Below are 15,071 nucleotides of genomic sequence, written 5' to 3'. Positions count from 1 at the left end.
ACACACACACACACACACACACACACACACACACACACACACACACAACGGTAGCTACTGAGTATTCAGACCACACTCAAATTCCCCCTGTGGAATTTGTAAGAATGTTACTTATAGCTGGTTTATCCAAGTGGTATCTAATTGAAGACTGCATAGTACCTCTTATTTGTGTCTTTTAACTAAGCAAAAATATCCTTTATTTTAGTATCATACCATTATTTCTGTGGCATTTTTTGGTCTGTTTGTTTTCATGACAGTGACTCATTCCAAAGATGGGCCAGTTATATTATTAAGTGTCTGCCTTCTGGCTTAGTCAAAATTCTTCCCTGTAGTTCCTGTGGTTGCTTAATTAGTTCCACCGCCTTCCGTGTTTCTTATAAATTAGAGTTGTATCCAAAGGCCAGATTACCTTACCATCAAAGCGCCTCCATATTTGAAAACCAAGGTTTGCAGCTATTTCTTCCTTACAGTTAGTGGAACAAAGCCCTAAAAAGTAATTGAAGTTTGAGCTAGGTTTAAGAGACAGACAGGAAGAAAGAGGAAAGGCCAGCAGGTGGGGCAGGAAAGCAGGGATATCTCAACTAAAGCCCTGCACCCTGGGACCTGACATTTGGCCATGGGCTTGAGAACTAGTTTGGTCAGGATCCCAGAACGGATTTAAGAAACACAGAAAATATAAAGTATAAGCCAGATTATTAAATTTATAATTTATGATGAGAAATATAACCACTAAAGCAATTGGAATATTGCCACTGAAGAGATGAAGTAACATATTTCCCCCACAGGCCTGTGGTTTCCAAGCCCATGTCTGTGTAAGACTCATCTGAGACGCACAAGGATACCACCTGTAGAGATTCCAATTTAATTGTTCTTGGGTGGGGATTGGGGATTGGTACTCCGTGGTTCAACTTTGCTATCAGGGCAGAGCACAGCTGCTGCAGGTAGTTCTAAAGCAGAAGGCAATTTGTCATCAGAAGTTTTTGTTTTGTGAAGATGAGACTAAAACTTGGGGTCTAGGAGATATGAATAAAGTAAGCTTAATGAGTTAGCACAAGTCATAATGTCAGGCATCTACATGCAAGAGGGTTAATGAGGTGAGTTTACTTTAAAAAATGCTTTTAGTGAACATTTGGACTCCCAGTTTCCCCTTAGGTCTCATTGCCTTCTAAAATTCTGAGAAGCATATTGCTCTGGACTAGACCTTTAGATGCTGCCTTGACTCTGAGCACCCAATGTTCTGACCCTGCTGAGCAATGGGCCTAAAGCTTTATAAGTATCTGCTCCTCTGAGATGCCCTGGCTGAGAAACAGGAAGGACCAGTGTTCTGGAGCCTCAGTTGCCTCAGAATGAGCTGAAAGGTTTCTTAAAAGATTGCTAAATCTTGTTCCTGTTAAATATGACAACACTAGCTCTAACCAGGATGGATAGTTAGCAACATCCTCGGCCTCTTACTGCTAAACACAGGAAGAGACACCACTCTCCAGCCTGATGATGGAAAATGTCTTCAGATACATCCAAATGGCCCTTGGGAAGCCGACTTGCCTCCTGTTGTGGGGCTCCACCCCAAATCTTCAGAATCAAAATCTTTTATAGGACAAGATTTAGCAATCTTGTATTATTTGAGGGATCTCCAGGACACCTCTGATCATTATTCCCTTTGTCGGGTAATTCCAACAAAACGCTTTATATGAATATCAAACATATACAGGCACACAAAGCTTATAAAATAGTAGGTTTCTATGTGGCCTTTATAAATATCCTTAATATTAGTTATCCTCACTCCTCTACTACATCCTCTCATATTTCTCTCCATGTTAACCTTCCTCCCCACAACTGCTCCTTTCCCCTTCAAACTGTGTATTTTTAATTTGAAGAAGGAAGACACAGATACAAGAGAAGAAAATGAAAAGAAGATAAACCACCAGAAATCCATTATATTATTTAAAGACATAAATGAATACCACATTGATAAAAATGATATAATGCCATAAAATGTGCTAGGAACAACAATGAACAAGTCTGAGAAATTAATATCAGGACAGATGAGCCTGTCTCTCAACTCTTATCAGAGAGACTGTTTTTATGCAGTAGGTGGATGTTAACACAACTGGTCAAGGTGTAGAGAATATGAGAGTTCAGAATTTGCTCTTCCCAAACTAACACACTTCTTTCACACCCCTGCCTTCCAAGACTCAGTGATCATTAAAGAACAGAGTAGGATGAGTGTAAGGGACAGAGGCAGTGCATGGCTACAAAGACACAGTATTTTCTAGACTTAGCAAGCTAGTTGCATATATCAACTAGCAGCGGTTGTGAAAGAATTCACAAAATCTGCACAAGCTCAAACAGAACAAAATTCCAGCATGAAGAAGGAGGTAGGAACAAGGTCCAGCTGAGGAGCTATTGTCAGTTAGCTGGCAAAATAGATACTTGGGGAGGGACAATCAGTTTTCTTCAAGGGTACAGCCCTTGTGTGTGTGTGTTGGGGGGGGGGGTTGACCAAGCTGCAGTATTCAAAATTATATAGACAACACAATTTGGATTCAATGGGCTTCAAGGGAAAAGACAGAGAAGATAAAGTTGGATGAGTAAGTTGGATAAGTAAGCATGGGTCTGCGGCAAGTTGAAGGAGGGAATGAATATGATTGAAATTTTCAAAGACACGAACAAAATCCATGTAAAGACTAAAGTGGGAAACTTTCCAAATTACGGTGAAAAGGATGAAGATATGGAAATTCTCCTATAGGAGTAACAAAACCAGTTATTTTCTAAGAATCGCATAAAACCTATACCAGTTCCAATTACAGAGAACACAGAGAGGAAGGCAATGTTCATAAATAACTGAATAAAACTTATTTCTAAAAAGAAAAGACAGAATATTCCAGGTTAAAATACTCTTGTAAGTCACTATTACTGTGGGGGAAAAAAGCCAGACCTGAAGCAGGGCAAAGGCTTACAAACATCGGAACACTGAGAGACCAGCTCATCCAACATTCCGTGGAGAGCAAAGGAGTTCACAGTATGACTAAGGATGAAGATGCTGTTGACTTTCTCAACAGCAATATTAAAACAACAGAAAAATATCTTTAATATATATAAGCATTTTCCCAATCCAGAATCCTAGATCCAGGCAAGTTCATCATTAAGAGGTGGATGGGAGAAAACCTCTTACGAGATACAAAGACATAGGCTGGCTTCTCACTGCTTGACAGACAGGGGTGTATTCCAAAAAGTGCAAGGCTGAAGACAGGAAAAGGGGTATCAGCAGAGAAGAAAACTGTAAGAACCCTGAGAATGGCAGTTAAAAGGGATATTTAAGTGCAAAGGCAGCTTATGTAATGTGTGCGGATACTTTCTGTAGCGCTCCAGGGATCCTGCACAAGTACAGGAAAGCCGACCTCCACCTAGTATATTTGACAAGAGAAAGAAAAATATTCACTGCTTAAAAGGTGCTAAAATAGTGGCAGGTACATTAAAAACAAATAGCATGTCCCTTAAGGAAAAAGGACAGATTATTAAGTCCAAGGAAAGGTAAAAGATTATATCCCAAAGGAAAAAGAAATCATTACATATACTAATGCACGGTTATGACAGTCAGGAGTCTGAATGCCAGCATGAACATCGCTATAATATGCTCACTGTGGATAAAAGGAGAGAGGCATAGTTTGGAGGGTGTGTGTGTTTGTGTGTGTGTGTGTGTGTGTGTGTGTGTGTGTGTGTGTGTATGAGTGCATGCTGGGAGGGCAGAAAAGGGTCCCAGAATCACTAAATCTCTATCTTATTCGGATATTACTAAAATGGAGCTTTATGTATCTTGTAAAAGAATTGAAAGAAAATATGATGAATCAATCCAGAGTTTCAAATGATTGCCACGTCTTAATTAACAGTGGGTAACAGGAGGGAGGAAAGAGGGGCCAGTGTTTCCTCATGGGCATCTCCTAATGGAGCTAATCTACCTACTGGAGACTCCAAACTGGGTTCAGCCACTGACAATAGTTTCAGGTAGATGAATATTTTAAATAAATAAAGCACATTTGAAGTCATAGTTAATGGATATACTGACAAGCCAGTGGTGAGCTTACTAAGGTTGTACGTCAGACACTGATATGTCCCCTGAGTAAATACCTCAGTATCATTGAGGATGTCATAAGAGTTTACTATGCTTAAAGAATGTTCTAATTCATTCCTTCATTTAAGACAATGCCAAATAAGCCGTAGTAACAGGATATGTGGATCATACTATTCATTCTTGGTTTAACCAAATCTCACAAAATTAGCAAGAGACTTTAGGAAATGCTTTTTGGTGATAATGCCATAATGATCAGCTCTAAGATGCTCAGTTTTTGTTTTTGTTTTTTTAATTTTTCTCTTTTAGTTTAAAGAATAGAATGATGGGTTCTGCAGTCGGTGGCATCTTATAGTCGATTTGAAAGCATAACTTCATGTTAAAACCATGACACAAACCTTTTTGGCAACCACTTTATGATTAAAGCAGAACAAAACTACACTACCCCAAAATATGATTGGACAATAGAATAACTAGCAGCTAAATAAGCTTCATTATCACAAGGATTATTTGTAGCTGATTATTTTAAGAGAATAGAATTCTATAATAACTTTTAAAACAGTAGTGCATGTAAGAGAGGTTGATTGACTATACATCTCCATTTATCAGTGCCCTGTTTGCCAAGAAGAGAAGATGGCTCCAAGCCATGATTGTCAGTGCAGGAGGCATTATGCCCAGTCTTCGGGAGAACAACAAAACCAAAAAGTCTGGGCACAGGGGCCATTCTTAGACTGATACTCCAATTTAGGACCATTCATGGAGATAACCTAGAACCCTTGCACAGATGTAGCCTATGGCAGCTCAGTCTCCAAATGGACACCCTAATAAGGGGAACAGGGGCTGTCTCTGACATGAATTCAGGGGCTGACTCTTTGATCACCTCTCCCTGAGGAGGAGGCAGCATTACCAGGCCACAGAGGAAGACAATGCAGCCAATCCTGATGAGACCTGATAGGCTAGGGTCAGAGGGAAGGGGGGAGGACCTGCCCTATCAGTGGACTGGGGAAGAGGCATGGGAGGAGAAGAGGGAGAGAGAGTGGGATTGGGAGGGAATGAAGGAGGGGCTACAGCTGGGATACAAAGTGAATAAACTGCAATAAATAAAATAAATTTAAATAAAAAATATTAAAAAAAAAAAAGACAAGGAATACCACTTAGTTCTCTGCTGCCTGATGCTAAGAACTTATTCCTATGTTGTTTCTCAATCATGGCACATGGATTGTTTAAGATAAAATTTGGGGGTGTTGCCACAGTATATACTCACTCATATAGACATATAATGTAGGATAAACCTACTAACATCTGTATACCTAAAGAAACTAATCAAGAGGGAGGACTCTTGCTAAAATGCTCAATCCCCATCCTGAAAGGCAAAGAGGATAGACATCAGAAGAAGAAGAAAACAGGAAACAAGTTAGGAGCCTCCCACAGAGGGTCTCTGAAAGGCTCTGCCTTGCAGACTATCAAAGTAGATGTTGAGACTTATGGCCAAACTCTGGACAGAATGCAAGGAATCTTATGAAAGAAGTGGGAAATAATAGTAAGATCTGGAGAGGACAGGACAAGGAGAGCAACAGAACCAAAAAATTTGAGCACAGGGGTCTTTCCTGAAACTCATACTCCAACCAAGTACCATGCATGGAGATAACCTAGAACCCCTGCACAGATGAAGCCCATGGCAGTTTATGTCCAAGTGGGTTACAAAGTAATGAGAACAGGAACTGCTTCTGACATGAACTGATTGGCCTGCTCTTTGATCACCTCCCCCTGAGGGAGGAACAGCCTTACCAGGCCACAGAGGAAGACAATGCCACCACTCCTGATGAGACCTAGCAGACTAGGATCAGAAGGAAGAAAAAGAAACCCTCCCCTACCAGTGGACTTGGGGAGGGGCATGTGTGGAGAAGGGGGAGGAAGGGAGGGGTTGGGAGGGGAGGAGGGAGGGAGGGAACTAAAGTAGTAAATAAAGTATAATTAAAAATAAATTTAAATTTTAAAAAATTGGGGGTGTTGCCTAAGCTCTGAGAATCAATTTCTACAAACCTCTTGTCACTTAAAGAGTGTGTTCTAAAACAGCTTACTTTTCACTTGAATATTCTGCCTTTCTGAAAATGGCTTGGTCAAGTGGTGTTAAGTTACCTCTTTAGAAGACCTTCCTCCATACTAGTCCCTGCACAGGCCAGCTTTGTCCCAAGGTGGATCCCACTCTGAAGTGGGGAGCAGTCTTGGTGCTCAGAACTAGTCATTCATACAAGTACTGATGGAAGGCACCTAAGGTTGACTCTGAAGCTAGGACAGCAAGTAGGAGGCTGGGATAGGAGATGAGCCTGGTTGAACTGGCCATGACATAAGTGAGGGATGAAGAGAAAAAGAGAAATGAGGGGGGAAAACTTAGGCATGCTACCTCTTACAAACTTAAAGAGGATTCCAATAGCCAAATACAAGACAACTTTGACCACCAAAATAATTAAGTATAATAATAAATTATAAAACATTCCAATTGAATGTATGTATTTTATATATTTTATTATTAAAAAAAACCTTGGAAGTAAATAAAAAATCACACAGAAAAATTAATCAGACCCAATGTCTATACAACTTAATGAATTTGTACAGTTAGAATTGGCATCCAAAATAGAAGCTGTGCAGCTTCACATTAACTTAGACAGTGTCAGAAACAAATATATTTTACATATTTATCCATGACCAAAACAAAATAGGCAATGAAAGAATTAGAACTAGAAAATCAATTAGTTTTATGTCCTCTTTCACGGTTCATATCCATTCCCCACATTTAGTCTTACCTCATCCCTTTTATTTAGCTTTTCTATGCTTCTCTTTTCCTCATATTGTACTGTAATCATTTATACATTGTCTACATAAATTATTGGTTAGACTTCACATAAGAAAGACAACATGCAATTCATTTCTTTCTGAGACTTTATGATGTTGATTAATATTATACATTATAAGTCCATCCATTTTCCTGAAAATTCTGAAGCTTTACTTTTCTTTAGAGCTTAGTAATATTACATTATATATGTATGTGTGTGTATACTAAAGTTGTATTATTTATTCACCTGTTAATGGAAAACAAGGTTGATTTCTGCACATATAAAATATAGAAATTTTAAAAGATAAACAAAGGATTTCGAGTTATAAAGAATACATGTCATATGTTAAATTACATATATTTAATATAGTAATTTTCTATAAAATGTTTGTCTTAGCTTGTGACTTACATGAAGAGGTTCAGTTTTTCTATTAGCAAATCATCCACATTGTTTATCTTGCTTTATTACCCACATGTTGTTTTTATAGCCCTGAAGAGTCATAAGGACTATTCAGAGATTTGAAGCCAACCATAATTTTGTGAATGGCTACCTGCATGATTTAGAAACGGTTTCTAAGTTATTTAAGATTTTATTTCTTATTCTTAAAACATAAGTGGCTTTAAATAGATGGAAATTAATGTTCTCATCTGTCATTAATCCAAGATTGCCATGTATTCACGCTTTCACGATTCTGAAACAGGAATAAACCTTGCACTTGCTAACAGTTTGCTCTATTAAAATATGGTGCTAATCTCACAGCTCATCGATTAAACAATATACGAAGTACCTTATCTCTGTTCTTAAGACAAATTAGAATTACATAAAACAGCAAATGTAAATTGCTGAGAACACAAAAATTTTTCTTGAATTGTGGCTTTGTTGTCACTGTGTTTTTTTTAATCATTTGTTTATTTTTATTTTATGTACATTAGTGTTCAGCCTGCACATATGTCTGTGTGAGGGTATCAGATCTCTTGGAATTGAAATTACAGATAGTTGTGAGCTGCCATCCGGGTGCTGGGAATTGAATCAGGGTCCTTTGGAAGAGTACCCAGTGCTCTTAACTGCTGAGCCATCTCTCCAGAACCCAACTCTGATTTTAATGTCAACACATGTATGCAATTGAATTACTGAGCTACATTGAATTTGGGAGATTAACAAATGGACCAACATATATAGAGTTCAGTCTTGCACTGAAAGGGTTAGACTAACTTTGTAACCTGTATGTCTTCTAAAACCTATAGTTTTGAGTTTTAGGTTCAGGTTAATCTAAAGCCTCTTAGTACCTTTCCAGAGAATGAAAACATGTAACCCTATCTATGAGGACAGAGAGAAAAAAAGGCAAGCAAGCAATGACCTTCACTCAGCAAAAAGAAAAACTCCTGTCTTTGAGATAGCATTTCTTAGCAACAAACCTAGACTTCTTCTGAGTAGCTTTGGACCTCCAGCCAAAAGTCTGTAGCCCCTAATCTTCAAGGATGAGCTAACCACCCCCACCTTCAATTGCAGCTGCATCCACACTTGGCAGGACTGGCCAAGCTTGAGCACCTAAGACTAACCAATTATCTTACTTTATAGCTTCCTCATCCAATCCTAAATTGCCAAGACTACAACTTCAAATCTCCCAAAATTTTTCTTTTAAAAACCTAAAGGCCTTTGTCTCCCGGTGCCACTCTTTGCTGACCGGCAGGGGTGACCCCATTGCGCAATGGTTAATAAACCTCTTGCTTTTGCAACGAGTCTTGGTCTGGGGGAGTTTCTGGGAAGGGCGCAATCTTAAACTCCTGAGCTGTGAGACCCCAGGTCTTACAGCACAAGAACAGTCTTGCCTTCTACACGTGCTCAGCATTTGATCCTCAATAACTCACTGGCCCCAGTGTCCTCCTCCAGAAAGGAGGCAGCAGAAGGCTTAAGGAAACTGAAGACTGTGTAAGGCCAGTCAACAAGGGCAGAGACTGAGAATCTGAAACACTCCTACCTACACTTGACTCCCCCGTGTGGTCAAAAATAGTTTTAAGCCTCTCTCAACAGAACCTCCCTATCTCTGATGGTAGCCTAAATCTGTACTTGGCAATCAATTGTTAGAATAGTCTAACAATTTGTACTTTCAAATATGTGTTGACAGTAAAATGAAGCCCAGGAAAACTACAGAAGCCTAAAACATTCATTTTTGCTGGTATCTTTGACACGCATAACCATAAATAAAGTCCTTTCTGTCTCGGACTTTGGTCTGTGTTTGACTGACTTTTCTGTGTTAAGTACTTCTCTGTATAACCTAATTGGCCTCTAGCTCACAGTGTTCTCTACCTTCTGAGCTCTGGATTGCAGGAGAGTATGTCCACATCCAGCCTTGGAGTTGCATCTTAAAAGGACTTCTCTCTAAATAGGGCTAGTGTGTGGAATTGCTCGTTTGAAGATCATCTGATTCTGTAGCCCTCAAGATATGCTTCCTTTTAGGCCAATTAGACTTTTGTAATTTTAAACTCTTCCATCAATTTTTTTAAAGTGTTTCTTGTGAGACTTCCATGTCAGCACCACTGGAATTCTTTTCAGAATCTTTGTATTTTAGTACTTGTTTTTTTATTTTTTTGAACTATCTTTCTTTCTTTCTTGAAACATATTGTCATGAAATAATTACTAGATTTATAAAAATTATTTGAAATCTTTTCATCTACACAGCATGAGAACGTTAATATTATCATGTAAAAAGTCAGTGGGATTTATAAAAGTATGTGCTCTTAAGTTTTATTGTTACAACATATCTGGCACAAATACTAAGTATTTTTTCTTTCTTTCTTTCTTTCTTTTTTTTTTTTTGAGATAGGATTTCTCTGTGTAGCCTTGGCCATCCTGGACTCATTTTGTAGACCAGGCTGGCTTTGAATCCACAGAGATCCTCCTGCCTTGGCCTCCCTGAGTGCTGGGATTAAAGGCTTGTGCCACCATGCCTGGCTCAAATACTGATTCTTAATTTAAAAAAAAAAAAAAAGTTCTAAAGTCTTATGCACTTATCTATGCTATAACCAAGCAAGGCATTTGGGTTTTAGGCTGAGAGATGATAGGCGGGATTTTTCTGAAATGAGGAGCTCTCTTCATGAAGCAAGAGAACAAGTCCTACCAGTCTGGCTACAGCCCTGGGCAGCAGGAGGAACCTCAAAGGACCACAGTGTTCGAGGGTATAATCAGGCCTGACCCACTCAGTGCACACTTCAAGAGCGAGACCTGACATTTCCTAATGTGAGAGAGATCTGTGTTCCAACAGGGAGTTATTATGGAACCCACGTTTAGGGAGAGCAAATCACTAGTATCGTGGGAGCTTGTAAAGTCGTACAAACAACTAAATCATAATCTAGCGAACCAGGTGGATATAAGCCCAATAAGAGGCACTAAAGATGACACGGTTGTCCAAACAGGCAGGACACCTAAACTCTGGAGGACAGACACAGGTTGCGAGCTGTGGTTATTATTAACTGGGAAGGGTCCAGAAATGAATTATGTGAAATGGCACCTGGGAGTCAGAAGGGTAACTGATAAAGGCTATTTCAGGATGGCAGCATGGATGTATGGGCATGTGCAGATGGGTGAGGTAATGGTGGGAAGTTAAACACACTCTGTGAAGCAGCTAGGGGTCTGTTGATGGACAGAAAAGCTCTGTAGGGACGAGAAAGCCATTTCCTATTGACCTTTACTAAAGAGAACTATCCTCCTCTGGATTTGGTCTCATTTTGCAAGTAAGTCTGAGTATAGCTACTTGTCGTGTGCGCAGGTTTTCCGGCCTTACAACGCTTAGGGCTTGTTGTGTTCTGTGCTGCAACGACAGGCCAGATGAAAAGTTAAGAGATTGTAGGGCAGGTGTCTCCACCTAGAGATCCTGCCAAGCTTGCTCGTGACGATTTCATGAACTTAATGAAAGCCAGGCAGTAGCAGATCACATACTACTGTGTTCACTATGTCCTGGACTTTCACTCTTCATTTCTTAAACCCACCATATATGTAAAACATATATGTATTTTACATATATGGTGGATCTCACATTAAAGGCTCAATAAATCACTGGTGAGAACCCATCCCCAAACTGCAGCCTGTTTAGTGCTATCTCGAACATCTTTTCTGTGATGAGCTTGGGAATATTGAAGAAGGAATGTGGAGGAACTTCTACCTACATCTTCCAACCACTTCTAGTAAGCAAGTGAATCAGGCCCTTGCTTAATGATGCATGCAGTCACCTGAAGCACCTCAGAGAAGGCCAGTCAGCCACTGAGGTTGGGCAATTTGAGGAGTGGCAGCCTATAATAGTAGCATTCTGATGATGGGATCAGCTAGAAATGAATGCACAGAAAGACTTCACAGAAGGCTGATGTCATTGAAGACGTCAACTGCCCAAGTGTAAAAAAAAAAAAAAAAGAAGAAGAGAGAGACATAAAGAAAGAAAAGGGAAGAAGGAAGGGAGAATTGCCCTGGTTGTCTCCTTGGCACAGAACCAGACTCTGTGTTTGCCCCCAAAAAAAAGCAGTGTGTCCTCATCTGCTGAGAAGTTTCCTCTGTCAGGAGAGAGGGTTGTTCCTGGCTTTAAGATTAGAAAGGGGTGCCAACTCTAGTTTCAAGGTAGGTTCTATACATGATACACTGGAGACATGGATGGATCCAGAGAATCACGCAGGAATTAGACAACCTGCGAACAAATCTCAGTCTGACTTACTTCCTAACTTCTTCAAATTTCTCTGGCAAAATAGGTTTGTAGCTGAGAAATCAGAAGTCATACTGTGTGTAATAAAACAGAAAGATTGTACGAATCAAATAGGATAATAGACCTGAAAATATCTCATCGGTTAGTCTCAAACATTCTCATACAGTTAACAAGCCTTGTCAATGTACAGTTCTGAGTCGGTTCATCTGAGATGGGGCCTGGGACTCTGCATTTTCGTTAGGACCCCAGGTGTTGTTTCATGAGACTGGTCCATGAGATATGGTTTGAATAGTTTGGTGTAAGAGTGTAAAGTGTCATATATTATTTGGTTGTTAGTGGCTTATTTTAGTAAGTTTTCAAGGGTGAATGTTCTTTAGCCTTTTCATATAAGCTCCCTCCTCTTCATAATTCTAATTCCAACTCTCCACGTTAATTAACAAATCCAGTAATAACACAAATGCCCACCCAGCATAGTGAACCCCACTTACAACAATATCTACTATTTCATTGCATAGAAAGCTGAAGGGAGGAATGATTTCTTCATTTTAGGTTTTGCATAAAATGCTTATGCAATCATTTCTGTGAATGTGAGACTTAAGGACTGTGATGAAACGAAACACGCTTGAAAAGAACAGGGTGCGAAGGTATAAAAGATATTGGAGTATTTTATGAAGAGCATCCCTTGGGGGTCATCATATGTTATGCCATTTATTTTATTAATTTAGACAGGTGTATACTTCACATGTGTAATACTTGAAGTGAGTTGCTCAAAGTCACGCTGATGCAGCACCAAGATGAAATGATCCGAATGCTAAACCAATGATCTTTCGTATCTCCAGTTCACTGTGCATACAGTGCAGAAGCTGCACTTAGGCTTGCTGAGCCCTAGCCATGAATAAAGGGCCCCCAGAACAGAATGTAAGAGGTGACGGACATCAAGGATCTAGCTGCTGCCAGGTGAATGGAGAGACGCGGCCCTTAGATGTCTTTTTCTTCAAATCAGCTTAAAACCTACTCCAGCCCGGGGTTTTCTGATGACTCATTTGCTTGTTTGTCACCCAGCCAAGAATACAATGTTCTATTCCTTCTGGAATGTTTATAGATGAGAGTACCTGGGGAGTGGAGGACAACTTGACTGCTAAAATTATCCAACATGGGAGCCTGATTTTCTATTAACGTCCTCTTCTTACCTACCCTGCGTGGCTCATGTTCACTCCCACTCATGATCTCAATCTCACTCCTTGTTCATACTTCATTAAAATATGTGTGTAGTCTGTGACAAGTAAAATTAGAAATGCTTGTTTGTCTGTTGTTCCATCTGTTTTGGCAGCACAGCAAATGGAACCCAGGTCCTTCTCCATGCTAGGCAAGTTCCCTGGCACCAAGACATGTGCCCAGCCCTTGGTTTTTTACCTCTTTACATAGCTCAGACTTGCCTGCAATCCACTGTGTATCCTTTCTGTAACTCCCAGGCTTGGTCTTACTCAACTAGAACTGAATTTAGGGATTGCCTGTGGACAGAGACAAACATATTTCATTGGCTTTGAATGGCTGGGAAGGGATATAATGGAGATACTCAAGTTGCTGTGTCTATCTGGACAAATTTCACTTTAGCTATGTGACTCTGAAACTTCACTAGACTTTTACTCTCTCATCTAAAAAACAAACGTTTTGTTCAATTCATAGTATTTCCATGAGAAGTGAGTAAAATGGCGTGTATGAAAATGCTTTCAGGATCCTAAGAACTGGGCCTTTTTGTCTTTACTTCACAAATGATTAACTTTAAGTTGGAGGAGGCTGCTGGAAATTGAAGACATGGCATGTGTTTACTTCTCCCAAAGCGCTTTGCATTCACTGACCTACTAATATGTATGAAACAGGGACTTGGCAACAGCAATATTAAAAACTGCCATGGAAAGTGTGGGAATAATAAAAGACTGATGATGCTATCCAATTTGATATAATCCAGATGATAAAAATATTCACTAAGAGCTGTCAACACTGAAGTCTGGTGAATTCCAGATGCCAGCCCCTAAGTTTGAGCTTGGAAAAATCTCTTTTGAATGGTCAGTATTAAATGAAATAGCTTAACTATCAAAACTTTTAAGGGGAAGACAATGAATCATTCTCTAGAATGAGGATCTGGGCACAAACATCCCTACCAGGATCTCTGGAAGTGAGTCTAAAACCCCAACATGCCCTTCCCTTCCTGCTAGTCTACGTTCTGTTGTTGTGAGCAGAGCAAATGCTTCCTGTTTCTGGTCCTGGGCCCATTCAGCAGGGTTCCTCTTTGTTCAGTCATAAAACCACTATCACATGGGTAACTGCAGCAGTCACTGCATTAAGAACACCTAGTAAGATGTCGGGAGCTATGGTCAGCTCCATTATCTGTAATTTTCCACTTACGTCTTGTAAGAATGTGATGTTTGCTCCAAAGTTCCAGAAGCAAAGAGCCCACTGCTTAAGTCTATTACTTAATAAGGCTCCTTGGGAGATCAGAGAGGCTAAGACTCAGGGTATCTCCTCACCTCAATCAGTATCAGACAACCTTGTTTCTTTCTTGAAGAAGTCTCACCCACATGTTTTCAAAAACATTTTGCTTTCATGGCATGGACTATTTAAAAATGCCTTCAACCACTTAGAACTATCCTCATCACGGTTTCAGGATGAATAATAAAAATATTAAATATAGCCCAAATCTAAAACACTTGAATTAAAACGAAAAAAAGTTTACATGTATAGCTATGACTACATATGTACGTTTGTGAGTATGAATGAAGGCACATAATAAGAATATGTTTTATGCGATTTTCCAACACAATGCTCACTTTTTGAGGCAGGGTCTTGCTGTGTAGACCAGGCTGGGTTGGAATTCATGGAGCACCTCCTGAGTACTGGGATTGAAGACAAGTGCAGCATGCTTGAACACTCACATTATATCTAATAATATTTCCTCTACATGTTCTAATTTGTAAAATGTTTTCTTTTAACTAAGAAAATCCATGAATTTACAGTAGTGAAGTACATTTTTTTTTCTAGAACACATGGAATGCAGTGGACAAAATTTTTCAAAATATTTATTCGTGTATTTCATTTAAATGAATATGTAATCAACTATACAAATGATTATACTTTGGAAAACCCAGTCACCGCAAACTATATAAACTCTACAAAGAAGTCATCTTCATAAGTGAAAACAAAGGAAAAGTGTGAGAGAAACTCCTCAAGAAGGGAACCATCATCTCGGTTGCCCTAATTTTTCTCCTTTGCTGCCTCTGCACTTCTCTGGTTTGCCCATCTTTGAACTGTTCCCACATGACCCAGCCCTGACTGTGTGAGCCTTGGTGCACAGTGAGCTGTGTGTGCACACGGTCATTTCACTAAGTTGGCCCCTATTAGAAAATGGACAATCAAACCAAATATCCAAGTGTGTGCTCTCTACTGATTGGAAACAACCAGAGTTCTCATTCTGTTCCGGAAACCC

The sequence above is a fragment of the Psammomys obesus genome, unplaced genomic scaffold (genome assembly GCF_907164565.1).
Source record: "Psammomys obesus unplaced genomic scaffold, mPsaObe1.curated_primary_1811, whole genome shotgun sequence".
In the NCBI taxonomy this organism is placed as follows: Eukaryota; Metazoa; Chordata; class Mammalia; order Rodentia; family Muridae; genus Psammomys; species Psammomys obesus.
This window is presented reverse-complemented; position numbering follows the sequence as displayed.